This window comes from Hirundo rustica, chromosome 10 (genome assembly GCF_015227805.2).
Source record: "Hirundo rustica isolate bHirRus1 chromosome 10, bHirRus1.pri.v3, whole genome shotgun sequence".
In the NCBI taxonomy this organism is placed as follows: Eukaryota; Metazoa; Chordata; class Aves; order Passeriformes; family Hirundinidae; genus Hirundo; species Hirundo rustica.
The window spans coordinates 17,452,268-17,462,762 of NC_053459.1; positions in this window are offsets into that span (position 1 = coordinate 17,452,268).

Here is a 10,495-nt window from a genome sequence, read left to right on the forward strand (position 1 = left end):
AATGTTCCCACAGACCCTGGCTGCTTACGCCCTTTTCAGACCTGGGGACCATCACCTGCTTCCAGGTCCTGAATGATGTCCAAATTCTCTTGCTCATGATTTCACAGCTGCCTGATGTCTCAGCCATCCTCAGCCTGCCTAGTTTGTGGCCTCCCCAGCACTCCATGAGCTTGGCACTCTCCTGGCCCAGGGTCCCCAGTCAGTCTTTTATCTTCTGAATTACTTCCCCTGTGCTGAAGGATGGGGCAGAAAGAGCTGAGTTCTGCAGGTGAGGATGGATCTGGAATCCACGCAAGCCTGAGTCTGAGTATCAGTGCCTGGGTGCTCAGCCACTGCAATTTCCAGAGGCGAGTCCCCTCCCCAGGGGAATCAGCCCTCTTTGGCTTCTAAATTTGATGGAGCACTTCACCTGGGCTCGATGGTTTGGGCAGCTAGACCTTTTCCATACCCCACAACTCCCCGGGCACTGGTTCCTCTGATGTCAGCACTGAAGGCTGAGATCTGGAGGGAGGGACCCCCCGTAAATGAGCAGGAGTTTGCAGACATCACCGCAGCCCCAGCTTCCCCTCCCTCATCCCCAGCCCCACTGCGCATCGTGTGGCTCTCGCCTGCAGCAGGGCTCCAGACCAGGGAAACACACGCTTTTTGTCAGGGCTGGTCTCCTCATGTTTATTTCCCTTTGCCGTGGGAGCAATTTCCCCTTCCCACACAGGCAGCGACAGCCGTGGCTGTATCAAACGCGGCCGTGGGGATGGGGCCAGCCCTACCCCTGGCAGAGCCAGGCAGGGACGCGGGGCTGTATCTCATCCGCTGGCATGCAGCACGCAGCGCCTGCAGGAAACATATGTCACTGCTTAAACAGATCGTGAAAGCTTCAATCACTTCCGTATGGCGGAGCCGGGCTGCATTCGTACCAACAGCCAGCGTCTCCTGCGCTCTTTCCTACGAGCGAGACCAGCCCTCGGCCCTCTGGGGTGCTCCCCTGCCTCGGTGCTCCCCTGTCCCCACGGACAGCTCCTCAGGGAGCTGTGAAACACCAGCCGGGAAAACAAACCCTTTCTTGTCAGCACCTTGTTACCTCCCTAAGATGCTCCGCTCTGCCTGCAAGCCCTGCAGGAAACCCAGGGATGGAGCCCTCCCCATATTCACAGTCCACCCCCCCAGGCTCTCTCCAGCGTATTTGCTGGGTGCACAGCTGCTGTGTTTGGGGCAGCTCACTGGTCCCCAACCCCTCACTGACCCTTGGGGCAGCCTTGGAGGAGTTCAGTGCGTTTCATGGGAAGTGAAGCATGGGATCCCCCAACTGTGCCTGTCCCCAAGGAACTTCATACAACGCTTTCTTGGGGTGTTTCTTGGAGCAATCTCCTTTGGAGGGATGTCAATCCCACTCTCTCCCACTCCATTGATGGGATCCTGAAAGCTCCCAGTGTCAATAAACCAGACGGCCACAGCTGCCCCCCATGTCCCATCCCCTGCAGCAGGGTGCAGGGCTGCCCAGGCGTGTCCCTCCTCCTGCAGACGTGGGTAGGTGTTGGTGAGACGGCGCATCATCACAGCGTCTCTACCATTACGCTCGGTTTTCTCCCGTGGGCTGGAAGTTGCTTTTTTTGGAAGAGATGCAGGCAGGAAATCTCACGTGGGCTTCGGTGATGAGACTGGCAGCTGCAGTCATCCAAGCCTGGCAGAAGGAGATGTTGGCGGCCAGGCCAGCCTGGCCATGGGTGCTGCTGTGATGGCAGGCTACCTGCCAAAGAGCTCCCCCAGGTTCTCTGCTGCCACCCTGCCTTGCCCAGGGGTTCCCCTGTCTCCCTGCAGCCTCCAGCCACCTCTGCAACACCTCTCGCCTGGATGGAGGGGAGCACTTGACAATAACATCTTCCTTATGTGCCTGCAACAACAGCCAAAATTCTTGGCCTTTCCTGGGATTGCATTTCAGCCAAATGCCCACACCCTCACGAAAGGAAAGAGCAAGGCAAGAGTGTTATTTCTGCAAACACAAACACCCACAGAGCTCCTTGCCTGCTGGAGACGAGGGCACACAGGCTGGTGCCACGTCTGGGCTGCTCCCACCTCCCCAAGCTCTGCTCGCCAAGACTTCACCTGAAGCAGCCAGTTTGCTTGGGACAGCCCTCCTGCCTCCCTGCTTGGAAGCAGCACCATTCCCAGCTGATCAACTCCAGCTCCTTGCCGCGGGATCGTGTTTGCTTACCCGAAGAACCTTCTTGCTTGTGAAGGACAAGAAGCAAATCCCAGCTCGATCTCACCAGTGTGATCCGCCTGCGTGCCTCTGCTCCAGGACCACGCGTTGTGTTAGCAGCCCTGGTCCTGTCAGTATTGGCAAATCCAATCCCAGCCAGAGCGGTGCCTCCCGCTCATTAAGGAAGGGAGTAGTACCTGACAGAACCCTCCCTACCCACCTCTGCAAGCCACCCTTGGGACGCTGTCCTCGCTCAACCGCTGCGTAACACGTGGCAGCAAACCCGTCCCCTGTGTGGCCACGGTCTTGCCTGAGCCACCACAGCTCTGCCAGATCCTGTGCCTGCCCCAGGCAAGAGGTGGGGTGGCTGCAGCCCTATTTCACTGCTGCACACCCATCCTCTTCCCAACAATCCTCAGGGTCGGGTTCGCCTCCCACCCACACCCGCCGCTTTAATGGGGCAGCAGGAGTGGAGCAGACACCTTCCCAGCAGAAAGGACTTGGTGGAGGATTGTTTGAAGGCGCAAGATAGTTCACATGGCCAGCTCCTGCCACGATGATTGATTCTCCGGAGGAACACAACTTCAGTCTAGTTCATGTGCTCCCTTTTATTTCCAGCGCCTGGGAACCATCTCCCAGCCACAGTAATTCTTGTATATCAGTCTCAAGTGCTTGGCTACACAGCTAATTTGTACAAATTAAACCAATTTTATGGGGAAGAGGAGGTGCAGATTCACTCCCCATAAACATTTTGCTATGTGGTCTACAACCTGCTCAAACCACAAAGCTCCTCATGGGTCTAAACAACTCGCAATTGCTGGTTCCTGGCCTTGTGTCTCCAAAAAAATTTTTGGGCCGGACCCTCCATCCCTTCCCATCTGCCCACAGCTCCAGTCCCTGGAATTTACCAACACTTAAAAATATTTTACACATCCCTGTAAAATCACACACATTTAAAGCCAGTTAAAGCCTGAATTATGTTTTAAGATGTTGTCCAATTTTTAAGCATCATAAAAACCTGAAATAAGTTATCGCAGAAATAACCACAGGGAAGTTACTGTCCCAACTCACAGCTGAGGGGGCTGTGACCCTGGAGCAGGAGCAAGCAGCTCTTGCTGTGGCCACTGCAGCCAGTGAGTGGGAGGGCTGCCTGCACTTTTGGGGGATCCATTTTAACCATCAGGTTTGCTGTAAGCCTGGGCAGCTTTCGGGCAGTCCTTACACAGCTCACCTTCTGATACAAGACATTCATTTTAATCTGGGCACGAATTTGTCAACAGCACTGGAGAGCCCAGTCAGGGAACCCATGGGTGCTTGAGGGAGAGAGCGATGGGGAGTCCAAGGGGGTGGGTGTCAGGACAATCCACTGATCTCAATGTGTTTAGAAGCATGGAAGGAAGCACATCTTCACTGACAGGTTTCTTTTCCCTGAAAGCATTATCCAGTGCAGGAGGCAATTATGGCCATGCAAAAAAACTTTCATGCCAAACCATAGCAGGGATCAGTCTCATGTTTTGTATTTGATCAACCTGGCAGACGCTGGTGAAGGACGCTGCAGACCCTCAGGAGCACTAAGCACGCACAGGCACACAAAATGGCTTCTGCCTCCCAAGTCTTCAGTTCATCTCTGCAAGGGACATTGCCCTCTGACACAGGACCATTTTCTGCCTCTTGCTTCCTTTCCAGTCGTCATCCTGCCACATATTGATTTTCCTCTGAAATCCTCTTGTTTCTACTGCCAATTTCCAGAGAGGGAAAGACACCACAGAGGTGCACCAGCATTCCTTGGCACAGAAAGGCCTCACTGGGTTCCCAGTCACCCTGAGGGTCTCCAGTGACACACTTCTGGGCCACTGGCTTCCCACCATCCCCATGCTGGCTTTGAACATTATGGATGTGCACAAAAGGTGGGCCACGAAATTAAACTGGCCAGAGGAAGACAAGGAGCAGGAGCCATGCCTGAGAGCTGGTCCCCTGCACGGCGGGAGCAGCCAGACGCCTTCCCCGTGTTTTGCGCTCTCCATCTGTCTCCAATGGAAGGCAGGAGCCCAGCCTGGAAACGCGCTGATTCTTTCCAGAGCTGCAAAACGAAGCTTTTTCATCCCAAGGACGCAGGCTGCTCTGCAAGCTGCCCTTCTGCCTCCCTAAACTCTGACCAGATTTCACACCGAGCCTTCAAAGGGAAGGAGCTGGAGCAGCGTCCCCGGCAGGCAGCGCAGCGGGGACGGCCCAGCTGAGCCCCCCAGGGATTCCATGGGGCCACTGGTCCCCAGGGCAGGGCAACAAGGTCTCATGGCAGAAAGGTGTTAACGAAGGCCAAGCAAGCAGGCTGCGGCTCAGCTGCTGGCGGGGAATCAGAGAGCCCAGGTCTGTTTTGCTGCCAGGTTATCAGTGGATCCATCAAGGGATGCCTTCAAGACGCCAAATCTATCAGCTCTCCCATATGGATGCCATCCACACTGAGCCATTTCCTGCCTAATCGGTATCAGCCCTGCTCCTCCCTCCCCAAAAATTGCTCTTTACAGCCTGCTGCAACTCTACAAATATTTTTACAACAGGTAAAAAAGGCACGGAACGCATCCCCCCCCTCCCCCCCGCCCAAGCCTCCCTGGGGGCATTCGCTGTGCACCGCCACAACAACGGCGATGCAGGTGCAGGAAGAAATCTCTGGGGTCTAACATCACTTTGCACTCTGAATTTTCAGTGTGGGCCTGCACATGCCCCGGTAGGTGTTGAAGGCATTGCAGGTACCCAGGAATAGGGACGCAGCTGACAGGAGCTGGACAGGACCTCCCTGGGTGCCAGGGCAGAGCCCCAGCCAGGGTGTGCCTTATTTACCAGCAGAGAGGAGTTTACCCTGCAAAGGTTTCTGTGCCTGATAGCCTGGGATTATTTCGTCTTTCATGTGGTCTCTAATGAAAGGGAGTCTGGAGCAGATGCAGATTTGAAAGAAAAGAGGAGGAGGAAATTTCTTAGCATAGGGTTTCGGTTCCCCTGCCTATAAACAGTGCTGACAGCGAGAGGCGGCAGTGATAAACACGTCGATAAGAGCCCAGCTAGACAGGTAATCTGGCACAAAAGGTCTGTCTGGAGAAGTTTAGGCAAAAGTCACCACAAGCTGTTTAAAAACCACAAAACTTCAGGCCCTGGCCAGGGTGAGTGGTTGCACCAGGGAATTCCGCCGGCTGCTTGGGCACAGGGTACCCCTGGGTAGGAGGGGGGTTACCCCATTACTAAGCATGGTTGGTTTTCCTGCCTGGCAGCTGTGGGAACTCCCAGCAGAGAGGCTGTTCCCAGCAAAGGCACTTGGTGTTCCCTCCACGGCCCTCAAACCATCTCGTTTCCTTGTCTGATGAGCTGTCACATATTCTTAGAGTTAAATGTCTTCAATGCGCAGTATTCGGGGAAATAATTCCTCCTGTTTAAAGATTCATGGGCATAGGTGTTGGAGAGAAAAACAGCAGTTTTCCCTTCCTTGTGGTCAGGAATTTCTGCAGAGCAGGATTGTTTTTGATGACAATAAAGTGTCTCGGCCCAAGGATCATCCCACTGGTGATACCATTCCCGGGGTCCCAGGTAAAGGGACCATAAATCCTAAAGCCTTTAATAAAGAGTGTAAATGTTTCAAGGCAGAAGCAGCGTGTATAAATTGTGCAGAACTTTATAAAAGCTACAGAAAATACATCCCTGCCACACGAGCAGCATAAGCCTTGCACAACCGCCGGGATGATTCACGGGAGTGGAGAGGCATGAATCACCCGAGGCGGGTGAAACAGGTTTTCACCCTGTACCTGTAATGCAGAGCCAGCCCAGCTTCGGCAGGGATCTTATCAGCCCCATCCTGCTCCCTCGGCACTGCTGCGTGACTTGACTTGCCGGCATTGTCATCGCCGGGGTGTGATGGGAAGAGCCAGGGCAGGATAAGGTGTTGTGGGAGAGCCAAGGAGGGTTTTCTTTTAGACCAGCTGATGCCTAGCAGGGATAGCAGAGAGATGCCCATTATTTTCAGGTGATAACAACGAAATCTTTCTACAAAGAGCCATGCCAAAGGAGCAGGAATTGTATGAGTCGGGCCAGCACAAAGCTTCTGAAGTTGAAAGCGAAATACCCGAAGGCTCTGACGGTTCTCACTTGCCAGGTGACCTGGCTGCTAACAAAAGAGCCAGTGAGGGAAATAGCCTGCTCTCTGGCAGGCATGGAGACACGACTCTCTTTAGGGCTGTGAGAACTGAATCGGTGGTTAGAGATGAAGGTGCTCATAAGGAGCTGAATTTTAAAACCTGTAAATTAACTAAGTAAGAAAGTAGCAAGCAGTCCTGACTTTCTGAAAGGGGTTCATGCCTCTATCTGCTGGGATGCTTTCTTCCATTGTCGGGAAGGCAAACGAAGGAGAGCTACTTGACATCATATGTTTGGGGTTTCAAAGCTCTTTGACAAGGGTCCCTTACGAGAGACTATTAAGGGAATTAAACGCTTGCAAAGCAAATGGAAAAAGTAACACTAATGGCTGGAAGCAAAGAGGCAAAACAGCATATATTAACGAGGGCTACCTTCCAGAAGGCTATGGTACCCATGGGGAGGCTCCCCAAGTTTTTGTGTCAATACCACGGGTGTTAAAGAGATGCCTTAATGATCTGGAAAAGGAGAATGAAAAATGTCATAAGAAAAACCTGGCAGAGGACCCAAACTGCACAGAGTGTTCAGAACAAGCGAAGGCTACAGGGAACTTCAAAAGGCCTGAAAAAGAGCTTGATGGATGGGCCAGTCAATGGCGGATGAAATCCAAAGTAGACAAATGCATAGTCATGCACGCTGCGAGGAACAGGCCCCACTAATTCAAACAGAATGTTAAAGCACAAAGGAACAGGAGAGATAGCAGGGGAAACGCTCTGGTGCCAATACCTCCATCGATAGCACCCCCCCGTAGAAATCCCGCTTGCAGTGGGATTAGAGGGTGCCACGCTCAGCCCTGAGTGCCTCACTTTGGTAGAGGCACTTTTCAGCCTCACTCTCCCCTGAAGGAGCCCAGGGGCTGCATGGGCACAGAGGAACCCTGCCCGTGGTTAAGCACGGGGATCAGTATGGATGAACGAGCTCTGTCAGGTGAGACCAAGCATCTCCTCTGTGAGGAACTGCTGAGCAAGAGCCCGATTTTGCAGGCTGGGATTACCTCAGAGGGACTCTCCTCATCTCCTAGGGGAAGAGCCCAAGGAGGCCTGCCAGGCGTTATCCAGCTGAATAACCTGGCAGCAAGGCAAGGTGAAACACCGTGTGGCTGCCCCCCTCAGGGATCAGCCCTCCCAGGTTAGCTGTTCTGAGGCAGACTGGGAAGGGGGGAAGTCCCAGGTTCAACGGGATCAGCCGGTCTGGTGAGGTCCACATGGTGCCTGACCCTGGTGCTGTCTCTCTCCTGGGGCCGGGTGAGCTGCTCCTGTGCTCAGCTGGGGATGGCCCCAGCTCTCCCTTTCTCCCCTCTCTCTGGTGCTGCCCAAACTGGCAAAGAGGAACTGTGGAGCTGAGGCTGGACTTCATCAGCATTAACAGGTCCCATCAGCGGGTGCTCGGAAGTGAAAAAGATCTAAGGTGCTTTTGAAAGAGATGCAGATGTTGAGAAGCATCAGTCACTGAACGGGGGAGCACTGTGGGGGCAGGGGGTGGCCCAGGGCTGGGGGCTGATGCCAGCAGGGTCCTAGCAAGTGACTTCGACACTTGAGAGGCACCAGACTTTTGGCGGGAGCTTTGCTTTGAGAGCTGGGCACTCCAGCCCCAGCGCTGGCTTTGGGGAGCTTCCCATCACAGGCTGGGGAGGGACGAAAGTGATAAATGCACCAAACTGGACAGCAAACCAGGCAATCTGGGGTGTGCAGGGACCTTGTGAGGAACAGAAGGGAAAGACCTGGGGGCAACAGTGCCAAGGAAGCAAGGCACACACAGCCAGGAGCAGGGGAGGGAGCGCTCCTCCCCACAGGGGAAAATAAGCAAAGAGACCCAAAGAGCCTCGCCGGGTTTTTCCCATCCATTCACAGCTTTGTCAGTGGTTACTTTTCCACAAATAAATTCAATATTTATTTCCAACAAGTGGCTGGTGGGAGGTAGAGGAAGGAAAGACACTTATTGAATAATTGCACAACCCTCAAGAAAAGCCATAAATTACCCAGCTCTGTCACTATAATTTCCAGCCAAAGTCCTAATGAATCTTTCCCAACAATAGTGTAAGGACAGGTCTGAAAATGTATTGAACCATCTAAGCACTTGGGTAAGCAAAGCAGAGGCATTAATAACCACCACGAGACAGCCCACACAGCAGCGGGGACAGAGCATCGCGGGCTGCCTTCACCCCACAGCCTCTGCCACAGCTTTTGCTGCCCTTTAACGAGGTGAGGGCGGCTCTGGGGGTCACCAGCCCAAAAGAGCAATTGGAGGCTTAAATAGTTCAAGGGTTTTGATAATTATAGGAGAGAAAACTCAACAGCAGGAAGGCATCACTAACAGCGGCCAGTGCCTGAGGTATGTCTATGGGTAGGGGAGCAGCGACGGTTTTGCTGGTTTACCCTGTAGTTTTGGTCCACAAAGCAATAGAAGATGAGAGGCTTGTCCACACAATGAGTCGTGTTTCACCTACAGCCTTCAGCCTAGTACATTAATGTAAGAGTAGATAAAAAATACTGGCAATTTTTTTTTTTTTTTGCCAGACAATAACAAAATACAATAAAAGCTGCTTCAGTGAATTGCTTTTCCAGGAAGTGTTTCTTAATTCAAACACATCTTTCTGCCTTTTCTCCTCTAACACTTCCTGCAACCGGCAGAAGGGAAGGTTAAAAAAAATAATGAAAACCGAGTACTCGGGTGGTGATGGGTGGGATGGGCAAACCCCAGCTCTCACCAGGATTACAGCCACCCTCACAACTGGGGCACACCAGCACCCTGATGGCCACGGGATGCTGGTGGCCAGGGCTCCTCAACTCCCTTCTCCCAGACAATCCCAGCCCTGAGCTGCGAGTCCAGTCGTGCTCCTAAGTCCCCGCTACGCCGTGCGCTTTCACGTCACGTTTCACTTGTGCACTTCAAACGCTGCTCCCACAGTGAGGGTTGCAGGGCCTGCAGCCGCCCTCGGCCGTGGATCAGGCAATGCCATCTCGGAACCGCCAGCACAGCTCTCTGCGGTGCTCGCAGGAGCCCCGTTACTGACATCCCAGCACGTCACCGACAGTAATGGATTTAAGCCGGCAACCTCCAGCTGAAGCAGGGAAGAGTTATTACTCCAGTTTACAGAGGGGAAACCGCGACACAGCAGGGTTGGCTTGCCCAAATCCACGGTGAAATCTGTATTGAAGCAGGTGAGCGGGATGTGGTTTTCTGTCTCCCGGATTAGCATCTCAATACCGAGGATGCTGTTTCCTTCCCATCCCCCACGGATGGCCTTCCTCCACCAAGGTTTTGATGTTATTGCCTGCCCAGCCACGCCGGAGCTTTCAATCCAGAGGGACATACCCCAGCCCCGCTCTGCTGGAGGGCATAGACAGCTCCTGGGACCCCGGGGGGCAGCTGGGAAGGGGGTCCCAGGGGAGATCACAGCCTCCCATGAGCAGACAGATTAATGTTTCAACTTGTCTCGCTGTGACATTTCCATCTGGTTTGACAAACTAAACATTTGAGTTTGCAAATGTCAAAGTATTTCCATCAAAAATGTCGACGGTGAAATCTGACATTTCCTAATCTCTTTTTTGTTCCCATTCTGCGAACATTTTTGATATTTCAACTTCTTCTCGATTTGAGAGGGAAAACACACTGCACTTTTTAACCAGTCTAAGCAATTACTTTTTTTAACCTAAGCCATTAGCTAGGTCCTGTGGGCTATTCCTGCCAGGAATAGACATTGATGGTGGCACTGGACAGTCCCTCCATGAACCACGGTTATTTACAGAGGAGGTTCAAAGTCGCAGCCCACAGCATGCTGGGAAGCGAGAATATGGAGTTTTCCTCACTCCAGGCTCCAAGCCGCATCCAACCTGCCCTTCACCTCCAGCTTCTTGCTCAGCTTTTTCATGGGATCATGCTGAGCTCCATCTCCAGGGGCCTGGGCAAGGGGCTTCTCACCCCCTTCCCGGTGCTTTAGTGGAAGAAGGAGCAGGAGTCAATGCAGAAGAGCACGTACCGTACAGAAATCTATAGTCAGCTGCATTTTGATACAGTTCCCAAAGTACCTAATTATGCAGCTCAGATTTCTTCCTGCTCTTCATTCCAGCGATAGCTCACCCTGAATCTTTATCAGGCCTTCGGGCTGCACAGACTGAAAGG